This window comes from Lycium barbarum, chromosome 7 (genome assembly GCF_019175385.1).
Source record: "Lycium barbarum isolate Lr01 chromosome 7, ASM1917538v2, whole genome shotgun sequence".
Lineage (NCBI taxonomy): Eukaryota > Viridiplantae > Streptophyta > Magnoliopsida > Solanales > Solanaceae > Lycium > Lycium barbarum.
The window spans coordinates 11,744,897-11,756,878 of record NC_083343.1 but is presented as its reverse complement, the minus strand read 5'-3'; the positions used below and the strand labels follow the sequence as shown (position 1 = coordinate 11,756,878).

The window sequence follows — 11,982 nt, the reverse complement described above, 5'->3', positions numbered from 1 at the left end:
TCACTTTTTGGTGAGTTTTCTATTTGAACTATTAGGTGAGCGAGGCAGGAAATACTTCTCATTCTGCTCACTTTTCCTACCTGAATGATATAGCTGAATTGCTCACTTTTCCTGCCTAAATGATATAGGTAGGAAATACTTCTCATTCTGTGGGAAGAGTGTTTGCCAATGTTTCGGCATACAAGAAAACAGCGATATTAATAAATAAATTAAAAAATTCAGTTAACTCACCACAAAGTTTGTTTTAAGGTAAACTAGGTTTTAACAAAACTAAAATTGGTGGGGTGCGTCAGGCCAAGGCAATAGTGCATCGCCTAGGTGACACATGAAGACCGCGATAGCAAGCTACCGTGGTGGACCTTCCCCCTTAAAAAATTGAGTTAATATCATGTGAACCGATGACCCACATATTAGATATTAAACTGATAAGAACAGCTACTACACTTGATCTTAGCCAAAATGCCGAGAAAGGTATGCTTTTGTACGTTTTTATGAGCCCTTTTATATTTCATTTCTTACATAGGAGCTCTTCGAGTCCGGAGCCAAAATAACATATTTTTACAGCCATTAGACAAAAATAGTATGCCTTTTTTTTTTAGACCAAAATGGGTATTTCGTTGGATAACCAACGAAATACCCACACAGCGTACTGTTCCGTGCCGGTGAATTTCTTGCATTTCGCTACATGTGTAGCGAAATGCAAGAAATTATTTTTGGCTCCGGACTCGGAGCTCTTCTGTCTATTCAGTATGGGACTAATGAACTTTCTGCACTTCAAAAGTGAAAATATAGTATGCTTTATAATCATCAGAAGAATCTCATAACGAACAAACTTTTCAGTTCTGATAACACTATTATCAGAACTGCAGAACATTTTCCACAGTATCTTGCACCAAAATGTTGCTATCAATTGAACCTCAATGAAGAATACCTCTCTGAAATTGGTTTATTAGTACCAATTTTTTTCAACCATATAGTATGTGAAGATACTTTGATTTATTTGAGTTCACGTCGGTTAAGTTCCTCTAAGTGGGAAAGGAGCTCCCTGCCGAAAGATTCAATATTTCCTCGACTCGAACTTGAGATCTCTAATTAAAGTTGGAGGTATCAGACCATCTTAACATACTCGGTGGTCATGGAGAATAGTAACTTCAAACATACTGCGACTATATATATATTCTAAGTTCATCCACTAGAAAGAGATTTAGAAATGTTTAATTTATTTTCTAATCTTGTTTATATCTGAAAGCTGTTTAAGTTATTATCTGATGTTTGATTCACTAAACTCTGGCTAGTCCAAAGTATACTGTTTCTCTGAGTTGTCTACCCCATTCATTTATGATCAAAAAGTAATGAATGAGTTATAGCACAAAGGTGCCTAACAAAGGAATTGTTTTTAGTGGGAGTTGAAACAGTAGATCATTTGTTGTTAGTTTAATTCTTTACGATTCAGTTGAACATAGAGATTGCTTCCCAATGCTAAAAGATTTTCATCAAATTTTTCCTATCTTTGCTAAAAATCTAACATTCTACTGTGAAGAACCTGAAGAAATTTAACAAGCTTTATTAGCTATAAGAGGAACAATATATACAGTATAAGTGCTGAGAGTATTTAGTGGGGTCAGTGGCAGAATCAAGAATTTATTACAAAGAGATTAAAATATAAAGAATGTCACGTATGGGATTTAAACATGTGATCTAACAGCTATTTTGGACCCCTCTATGACACTTCATTAAACTTTTTCCTTATATTAAAGAGATTCAATGGTTTATATATAAAAAAAGGCAGCCCGGTTCACTAAAGCTTCCGGGGAAGGGCAAGACCACAAGAGTCTTTTGTACGCAGCCTTACCTTGTAACTAAAAATATTTGTTTTTTTCACTCTTTATGCAGTATAAATATTCAAGGAAGGAGACATCCTTCCCTCCTCTTAGCTCCGCCATGGGATAGGATATGCTCAATGAAGAACATATACATGCCTGATAATTAAATTGGCGTATAAACATTATATTTTAGGCATTACAAATGCATCAAGGTACTTAAATCCATACAGGTCCCCCAGTTCAAGTCAATTAGATATATTCCCCCATAATTTGTTCTTTTATGGTAATTTTCTTTTATCTCATATCAATAACTGAAATGATAAGTTTACAATTTCAATTGATAGTTTAGATCATCTGATACTTCTTGACAAGTAAATACAATGGAATTCTTGAAAAACATCAAGCACCAGTGGTCTAGTACTAGAATAGTACCCTGCCACGGTACTGACCCGGGTTCGATTCCCAGCTGGTGCATTATATGAGTGCTGTGATGATAATTGTGCTATGTGTGAGAACTTGGGTCTTCACCATGTCTGATAATAGACGACAAAATAGCGCATCTCAGCCTCTCTTTTTCTTTGAATTTATTTTTTCCATCATAAAGCTTTAGTTATGGCATTACTGGAAACTTAAACCATTTGACATATTTAACATGTCCTTTGTTGAGTTCTACCCAGTCCTGTTCTGTGTTATTTAGCAATGTCTAGGCCCTGCTTTAGTTTTCTTGCTATCCTGATGTTGCTTCTGCTTTACTTGAGCCGAGGGTCTATCGGAAACAACTTCTTTACCTGCCAAGGTAGAGGTAACGTACACACTCTACCCTCCCCAGACCCCATTTGTGGGATATGTTGTTGTTGTTGTAGGTCCTCAAGTATTTGAACTTTTGCTTCCCAACTGCTAACATGCTCTTTGATGTCACCAACAATGTTCTTAGACCACTGACTAAGTCTAGTGCTCACAGTGTTCAACGTCAAAGTCTCCACATAGCATTGCCTTCAACCTGTAAATTCAAAGAAACCAATTTGATTAGTCCAAAAATTAAGAAATCTAAAATATTTGATACATATTTGTTGGTCATTGTGGCTATTCATTAGTAGAGGCCTGTGGTCTGATCCAGTTCTCACCAAATGTCTAATGTTGTTGTGTTGGAATTCTTGAGTACATTGATCGTTAACAAGGATCGTATCAAGTCTTTTCCAAATTGGCTTTCTAGGTCTTCTATTGTTGCACCAAGTAAATTTTGGGCCAGTTAAGCCTAAATTAGTACATACGCAGGCTTTCATAGTACTTAAAAAGTCCATGATTGTGTGAGGTCTACCATCTAACCTCTCCTCAGGGGCGATTATGATATTGATGTCTCCTCAAATACACCATGATCCATTAATAGAGTTGGCAGTGTCTTCATGCTATTGTGCATTTGGCATACACAGAAGTAATGAAGAGGTCATATTGCACACAAAACTATAAATGTTAAAGAGTATTTTATTGATCATTGTTAGCACGAACATTCACATGATCTGATTAATTCCAGAAGCACCATATTTTGGCATTGTTGTAGGACAAGCACTGTTAAAATCCCTGTCTTCTTTGTATCCAGTAGTATTAGAGTTATCGAATTCCTTGCCTCCATTGTTACGTTTTTCAGTATCATTGGTCTCATCTGTTTTGTCATTTTGGTTTCCAGTGTTTCTGTCTTCCTTCTGTTCAGTTCATCAGTAGTCTGATTAGGAGGTGGTTCCAATCTGAACTTTGTCTTTTTCTTGCTATTCTTGGGTATTGCTGGCTTGAACATAACTTGTGCTTTTCTTCTTAGGCATATATAAAGGATCACAACAAACTAGGTTTTAACGAAAGAAAAGTTTAGAACAAGAATTGGTGGGGTGCACCAAGGCAATAGTGCAACACCAAGGCGAAACTTGAAGGCCCTGATAGCAAGCTACCATGGTAGACCTTCCCCCTTAAAAAATAGAGTTAGTATCATGTGGGTCGATGACCCACATATCAGATATTAAACTGATAAGAACAGATACTACACTTGATCTTAGCCAAAAGGCCGAGAAAGGTATGCCTCTCAATGATTTGCTTGGACCCTTTTGTGTCATGTTTCTTCAATATGAGTTCTCTTGTCCGTTCGATGTGGGACTAGAAGAGCTTCTATACTTCTGTTCTCTCCAAGAGATAAGGTTCATTAATCTCTTCTGGTTTATATTGAGCTAATTATATCCCATTAAATGTCTATAATATAATATTGATCAAAGAGCAGTGAATAGCTTAATTATGAAGGTTAATATATATACTGGGTTTAGGAGTTTGAAGAAGCTTCTTTAAACTTGCAATATTACAGTTTACATTTTGTTGGCTGCAAAATATTTTCAACTCTCTCTTGCTCCAAAATATTTTGCTTTTAGTGGGAGCTTAAACAGTAGATCATTTGTAGTTAGTTTAATTCTTTAAGATCTAGTTGAACATAGAGAGCTTCCTATGCTATAAGATTTCATCAAATTTTACTACTTTTGCTAAACATCTAGCATTCTGCTATAAATAAACTGAAGAAACAAGGTTAGCTTTAATTAAGAGGAACAACATACATAATTGTAAGACTAGACTTGATGCGGTCAGGACCGGAACCAGGTATTTATACAAAGGGATTCAAAAAAACAACAAAAGACAACATATGGAATTTGAACATGCAATCTTATAAACGGTCTATATATAACTAAAAATATTTATTTTTTTCACTATTGACGCAGTATAAATTTTCAATGAAGGGGATCTCCTTCCCTCTGCTTCGCTCCGCCACTGAATGGGGTGCTCAATGAAACATATCCCCCATAAACATTAGTATTTTACGCCTTGGAAATGGATCAAGGCACATAAATGACTATGTAGACAACCCCTGTAAGTCAATTAGAGAGTACTGAAATAATCAGTTACATCTTCATCAATTTATTGATATGAAAAATAGGTTAGACGTGGAACTTCTCGAAGAAGTGATACTAAAAGATAAGGAAATTCTTAGGCCAATAAGCACCAACGGTCTAGTGGTGGACTAGCATCCTGCCGCGGTATAGATCTGGGTTCGACTCTTGGCTGGTGCTTGGTGTGAGTGCTGTGAAAATAATTGTGCAATGTGTGAGAACTTGAGTCTTTCACTATGTCTGATATCAGACGACAAAATTGCTCATCTGAGCCTCTCTTTTTTCCTTAGATTACCTTCCCCCACCCCCGCCCCCCAATCTAAACATAATTCTTTAGTTTGTCTAACTGTAACTTAAAAAGTTCAACGTGAAAATGATAGTAGGTGCTGATGCTGAAAAGAAATTACGTAAGAGTTTCTATCGTTTTGAATAATAATTATTGCAAAATACAAGCAACCCGCCTTAGCGGTGTCATGTCCGGCCATCTAGGCATGGTGTAATCTCATCATTTTATATACTTATCACAAAGCATGCAGTAAAATCAATTAAATGCTACAACTCTATCGGGGTGACATAAGGTCGAGTACCCCCGATTCCATCATGGAGTAGTTATGATCATCATGTCTCACCTTGGAGGAACTACCATTATAAGGTGAATCTAGCAACAATGAATAATATCAAGGAATCATATAAGGATCATTAGCTTCGTAGGAATATCTATCATGAGCTTTAGAATCTCTAGGCTTAGACTCATCATCATCATTATCATATTCATGACATATCTCTTATTTTTATCTCATGACGTAGTTCTTAATAGTCATAGGCTTACAATTTCCGAAATATGAGAAAGTCATGGAAAGATAAAGGAGATCATATTATAGGAATCATGCCTTAGAAAAAGAAGAGACTAGCCTCACATACCTTTACGTCTCTCCAACTTTATCAATTAAACTCTTTTCTCCAAGGTTCACGATTCTACCTTCAAGAGAATTCGTACCAAGATTAGATAACTGGAACATACTTAGGCTTAAGCTAAAGCTAACGAAAATTGGGCAGCATTTCCTTTGTTTCTACAACTTCCTCCATATAATCAACAACTCCCAAATACCATTATCAACACCCAAGACATCATAATCAATAACTTTTTCAAGTTAAACATTATTCAATTCTCAAAATCCCCTTCCAAAGTCATCCATAACCATAATTATGACACAACATCATACTCATTCACATATAATGCTTTTACAATATCTCTAATACCATTCTTCGCAAGATAATATTCATAGCATCTCAAGAATCATGATCCATGTCAAACTACTATTCAAGAATACCGCTATTCTTATATTTGTAACCCATTTTCTACTTTCTTCCATAATCCAAGTCTTTCAACCCTTTAGTATTCTAATTAACATGAAATGATCATAAAACTCACCTTTGATTGTGTAGAAATGAGTTTTGGATGGAAATATTTCACTTGAAGAAAACTCTAGCTCCACTTCCAAAGAAATTCTTGATTTCTACCAATCCTAAAGAGCTTCCTTGCACTTGATTTCCTTGGATTAATGTTGTTGATCTTTGATTTGCCTTGGATCTATGTAAATGAAGTGTGGAGAAGGTTCTAGAGGGGTGGAGAGGGTTTTTGGGAGTATTTAGGGTCTGTTAGCGATGAAAAATGGGAAAAAAACGAAGTGGGCCAAATATATATGTAACTTGGAGCTTTTTCACGGACACCAACTTATGGTGGACATACGGTTCGTATGTCATTCTTACTGTCCGTATGTTGGCCAAAATTCTGCACAACTCTCTGATGTTGTTTTACGCCTCTCAGACATGGCAGACGGTCCGTATGTCACTTTTACGGTCCATATGTTGGGCCGTATCTCTGCCCAGTCAACAAACTTTCACGAAAAGTACTTTCTTCGATTATCTTAGCCTCGGAACCTTTAGGGTACATCCTTAATAATTATCAAAAGTCTTTCTTTAACCTGGTAGGGGTATCATAGCCTCTCTGGGCTTACATTAGTTTGCTTACGATGTAATCGATGTGGAAATTTTCAAGGTGTAACACTTATTTCGTACTTTTCCCTTTGATAATTATGATAAGACATACCACAATACTTGTGACATACTAAAAGTACGTGACCAGTGACCTTTTGTTCCAAAATAAATTTTCTTTATTTTGTCTCAAACCTCCCGTAGAGGTGAGTTGTGGTATTTATCCAACCATACATGAGCACGTCCTTATCCATCATTTTACACATTGCACTATAAGAAAAATGGGTGAGCATTCATAATGCTTATCACAAGTCACATTCTCTTCAAGGAATGGACTATAGTCATATATATATATATATATATATATATATGTGTGCGCGCGCGCGCGCGCTTCATAAATTTTCTTATAAGCCCAATGTCACACATGCCTTTACATTTTTCAAAATTATATGACCCAACTCTACATCACCTGGAATTGTATTCCTTTCTTTTGATGGAAGATTTATAAGATTTTATCAAATTAGGTCTCACGGCAACCGCGTGCCCAATGACCTTTCATACCATATTGATGACAAAAATTACCTTCACCTTTAGAAGAACCATTTCGAAAACCCATAATGTTCTTCCTCTTATATTACCACAATATGATTAACATTACTTTGTCATTTGCCACGCCCACGTTCATTCGTTTAACCACTTATTTACATTTAGACTTATTATGTACTGCTTCCACATTCTCCTCACGGAATGGAGCATATTAAGTGGGACGGGCTTCACACTTTTTCATCAAATACCCATTATTTTGCAATAGTCATCGTTATATCATCTATATAGTGCATTGGGGCTCAAACCCAATATCTTTATTATCCTCATAGTGCTCCAGGACTGTAGCTCGATGTCTTACCCTCTTGGTGCGATGGGACTTGAATCCACCGTCTTACCCTCAACTAATAATGGCATAATAGGCCAAAGTACAATTGAATCATTCTCGAGCCTTTAACAATTTACAATTCCGTAATTATAGGCACAAATAAATTTGGTCACAATATCACTTTAATCACCACATATATATAAATTGTAACCTCTAAAGTTTAAGTAAATATATCAACTTTTACTTTCCAGCTATAATAGTCCTTCATTGTAGTTGTGGTGATAAAATAAATTGTCAAAGTAGAAATATCTCTACCGCTAGAAATCCAGCAGATCTGTAAAAACACGTTTGTAACAAAGAACAAGCATAAACGAAAGCCAACATAGAAACAGTCAAATGGATTTTGTAGAAATATCATTCGACTGCTAAACCGTGTATGTCGTAGTTTTTTGTGAGGTCAGAAATATGAGAGAACTAAGCATGTACTGTTTACTAACACTTGATACATATTATCCTCAAATAACATACATCTAGAATCACTACAAGGTATAAAATTTACGACATCTTTTAATTTTCCAACTGCAATCTCAAGAGGAAATTGTCCAATATTAAGTAATATTGAGTATTACGTTGACTAAAGATTTCAGAGACAACAAACTATACCATTGTAAATAATATATATATATATATATATATAATATTGAGTATTACGTTGACTAAAGATTTCAGAGACAACAAACTATACCATTGTAAATAATATATATATATATATATATATATATATATATATATTTCAGACTATCAAGTGCATACAGTTGGCAAATAAGTCACATAAAAGTTGCCATCTTTTTAAGATGGAAGATCAAGATAAATTATTACGGTGAAAAATAATCTTTCAATCTAAAGAAAATGGCTAGCTACAATAAAGTTATAAATTCATACCTTCTCCTCAAAAGGAATTTAATTTGTGGATAGACATGATTAACCAAATAGCCATATCCAACCTTTTAGTTTCTTTGCAAGATAAAACAAATTTCTCACCACCACCATCAACTTCAAACGAAAGTAGAAAATTCCAAACGTTATGCAAACTGGTCAAGCTTTCCATAAGAGAAAAATATGTGGCCCACTTATCTAGACACTTCGTGAGTCCACAAAATATGAGTAAGTCTTCACAGAACAAAAAAGATAGTGAAATAAATAGTAATAATAATAAAGGATGAACACGTATCTGTTCATTGGCATCCAAGTCCTTTTTCATGAACTTGAACTTCGTCAAGTCTCACTGTGGTTTCCGGACAACTGCAGAATAAAAACCAAACTTGAACAGTGATAAAAATATATGCAAACTCAGTTGGTTAGAAACTCGTGTTGATAACGTATTGTAAAATTAAGCTAAAAGAGTAACAAAAATAAAGGTTGAAAACAATAGAAATAGAGAGACAAGAGAGAAGAGATTTCTTATTCATCCAAATGTGTTCAAGTATCCAACTATTACATACAACCCAACTATATATAGGAATACATTGAGAACATCAAAGCGTGTGTCATAAACATGGGTAGTATTGGGGGTTATAGAAATAAACTGCGGGGGGTAGTGGTCATAAAGTAATAGGGGTTACTTCTACAAGAGTTATGAACATGAAATAGTAGGAGTTATGTAGAGGAGTAATAAACATTCACACATTAACATTTTCATAACATGGGCAACATAGTCAATACAATAGAAGAAGAAGAAGAAGAAGAAGAAAAAGAAAGCATTGTAAATCATAACAAGAATCATCATGGAAAAAAAAATACTCCATTCTAAGATGTAGTAAAAGAAGAAGAAGAAGAAGAAGAAAAAAGCATTGTAAATCATAACAGGAATCATCATGGAAAAAAAAAATACTCCATTCTAAGATGTAGTAATACACTTTGTTGGCGCATGTATGAAATTGTTTCAAGTCACTGGCGGTGTGTATGTTCATACGATATGCAGTGGCATAGCCACATACATGAATGGCGGTCAGTTGAACACCCTTCGTCGGAAAATTATGCAAAGTATAAAGGTCAAAAATTACTTCTCTTATGTGTATATTAAATCTTGAACACTCTTAGCGAAATTTCTAGTTACTTATGCAGGTTTTGACACTTTATGTTGATTAAGGTTCAACTTCATGACATTGTGGATTGAATACTGCTTTCATAGAATGAATGTTAGCTAGCTGATCTAACCTCTTATTCTTAAAATAAGAATCGTTCACTCTACCAGTGAAATCTTTTTCTTCACTAAATGGTTCTGAAGGTTTTTATTACTTCTGGGGGTGCAATAATGATTCAAAAAGTACTGACGAAACATTACGACAAAAAAAAATGATCTAATGGAAGAAAAAGTTTAGAACTAGGATTGGTGGGGTGCGCCAGGCCAAGGCAATAGAGCAACACCAAGGCGACATTTGAAGAACCCAATAGCAAGCTACCGTGGTGGACCTTCCCCCATAAAACATAGAGTTAATATCATGTGAGTCAATGACTGACATATCAGATATTAAACTGATAAGAACAGATACTACACTTGATCTTAGCCAAAAGGCCGAGAAAGGTATGCTTTATAACGTATTGTGCGGGCTCTTTTATACCCTACTTCTTATGCAGAAGCTCTCATATCCCGTCAGTGTGGGACTAAAAGAGCTTCTATACTTTTCTCCAAGATATAAGATTCACTAATCACTTCGATCTGGTTTTATATTAAACTAATTCTATCCCTTAATCATCTATAATATAATATTTGATGAAAGAGTTGCTTCATTAAGAAGTTAATATACTGGGTTTAAGAGCTTGAAGAAGCTTCTTTAAACTCACGATATTACAGTTTAATTTTGTCGGCTGCAAAATATTTCCAACTCGCTTGCTCACAAATATTTTGCTGTTAGTGGGAGCTCAATGAAATATGTTCCCCCTCCGATATTTGGCATATAAACATTACCCCTGTTGGGTCCATCCCATAATTTGAGGAAGGAAACATTTCCCTCATTTTAAGAAAGAAAACATTTCCCTTGTTTTGAGGAAAAAAACATATTCCTTGTTTTAAGGAAGAAAACATCTTCCTTGTATTTGACAAATTGTCAAGTGCTTGCTTGAGTCACAAATGACATCAATAGGTTCATTTCATCCCTATAAATAGGGAAGCCTTCTATCATTTGTATACACACCAAAATCTCAGACAATACATCTGAGCGAGAGCAAAGTGAGGTATTTCATAGACTGTAAGAAAATAGTCTGTGAAGAAAAATAAAGTGTGAGTGATATTGTAGTGAGGTGGGAAAAATCAAAAGAGTGTTCTTCTTTTGAGGGTGTAGTGGTCTTAGGAGTATTTGTACTCGTTACTACACGGTGTAAAATTCCTTGCTATAGTGATATCAGCTGCTCCTCTTGATCGTGGTTTTTTCTCTTATTCAGAAGGGTTTCCATGTAAAAATCTTGGTGTCATTATTGCTGCATTTTATTCTTGCTGATTTAACCATAAGTTAGTGTTCCGTGTTTATCACTAATACCGGGAATATTATTCTTGCGGTCTATTTTTATTCCCAACACCCCCTCCGTCCCAATTTATGTGATATTTTTTTGCTTTCGAGAGTCAATTCGACTAAAATATGAAGCTAAATTCGATTTAGATTAACTTAATATTTTAAGATTAAAATTTATATATTTGAAAACTACATGAAAAGTACTATAAGTTGCAACTTTTCTTATATCAATTTGGTGAAAAAATGCATTTTAAAATGTTGGTCAAATTTCATGCAGTTTAAATCTCGAAAAGCGAAAAGTATCACATAAATTGGGACAGAGGGAGTAGTATTTTACGCCTTAGAAATGAATCAAGGCACATAAATGACTACATAGATCCACCAGTGTAAGTCATTAGAGAGTACTGAATAATAGGTTACATCTTCATATCAATTTATTGATATCAAAAATAGTTTAGTCATGGGACTTTTCTGACAAATCGAGTAGAAGATAAGGAAATTCCTTGTCCAACAAGCACCAGTGGTCTAGTGGTAGAATAGTACCCTGCCACGGTACAGACCCGGGCCCGGCTGGCGCATGACATGAGTGTTGTAAAGATAATTGGGCTATATGTGATGATTGGATCTTCACAATGTCTGATATCAGACTACAAAATAGCGCATCTGAGCCTCTCCTTTTTCCTTAGATTTTTTTCTCTTAATTCTTTAGTTTGACTAACTATAGCTTAAATAATTCAATGTGAATAGTTTTGAAATGATATTAGGAGCTCATACTAAACACTACGTAGGCGATGCTGAAAAGATATTGTTAAGCATTTTATCATTTTCAATTACTATATTAATTGCAAAGTACATATTTTTTATAT

The 11,982-nt window shown here is 35.0% G+C and overlaps 3 non-coding genes across 3 annotated transcripts; all 3 read right to left on the bottom strand.

The window, feature by feature from the left end:
* Positions 1 to 279: 279 nt before the first annotated feature.
* On the bottom strand, positions 280 to 475 carry LOC132604663 (U2 spliceosomal RNA). The gene has a single exon (XR_009568782.1). It is a non-coding gene; the product is annotated as a U2 spliceosomal RNA (small nuclear RNA).
* Positions 476 to 3,698: 3,223 nt separating this feature from the next.
* LOC132604660 (U2 spliceosomal RNA) lies at positions 3,699 to 3,889 on the bottom strand. Its single transcript, XR_009568780.1, has one exon. It is a non-coding gene; the product is annotated as a U2 spliceosomal RNA (small nuclear RNA).
* A 6,110-nt stretch (positions 3,890 to 9,999) lies between these two features.
* On the bottom strand, positions 10,000 to 10,195 carry LOC132604661 (U2 spliceosomal RNA). The gene has a single exon (XR_009568781.1). It is a non-coding gene; the product is annotated as a U2 spliceosomal RNA (small nuclear RNA).
* Between the last annotated feature and the right edge of the window lie 1,787 nt (positions 10,196 to 11,982).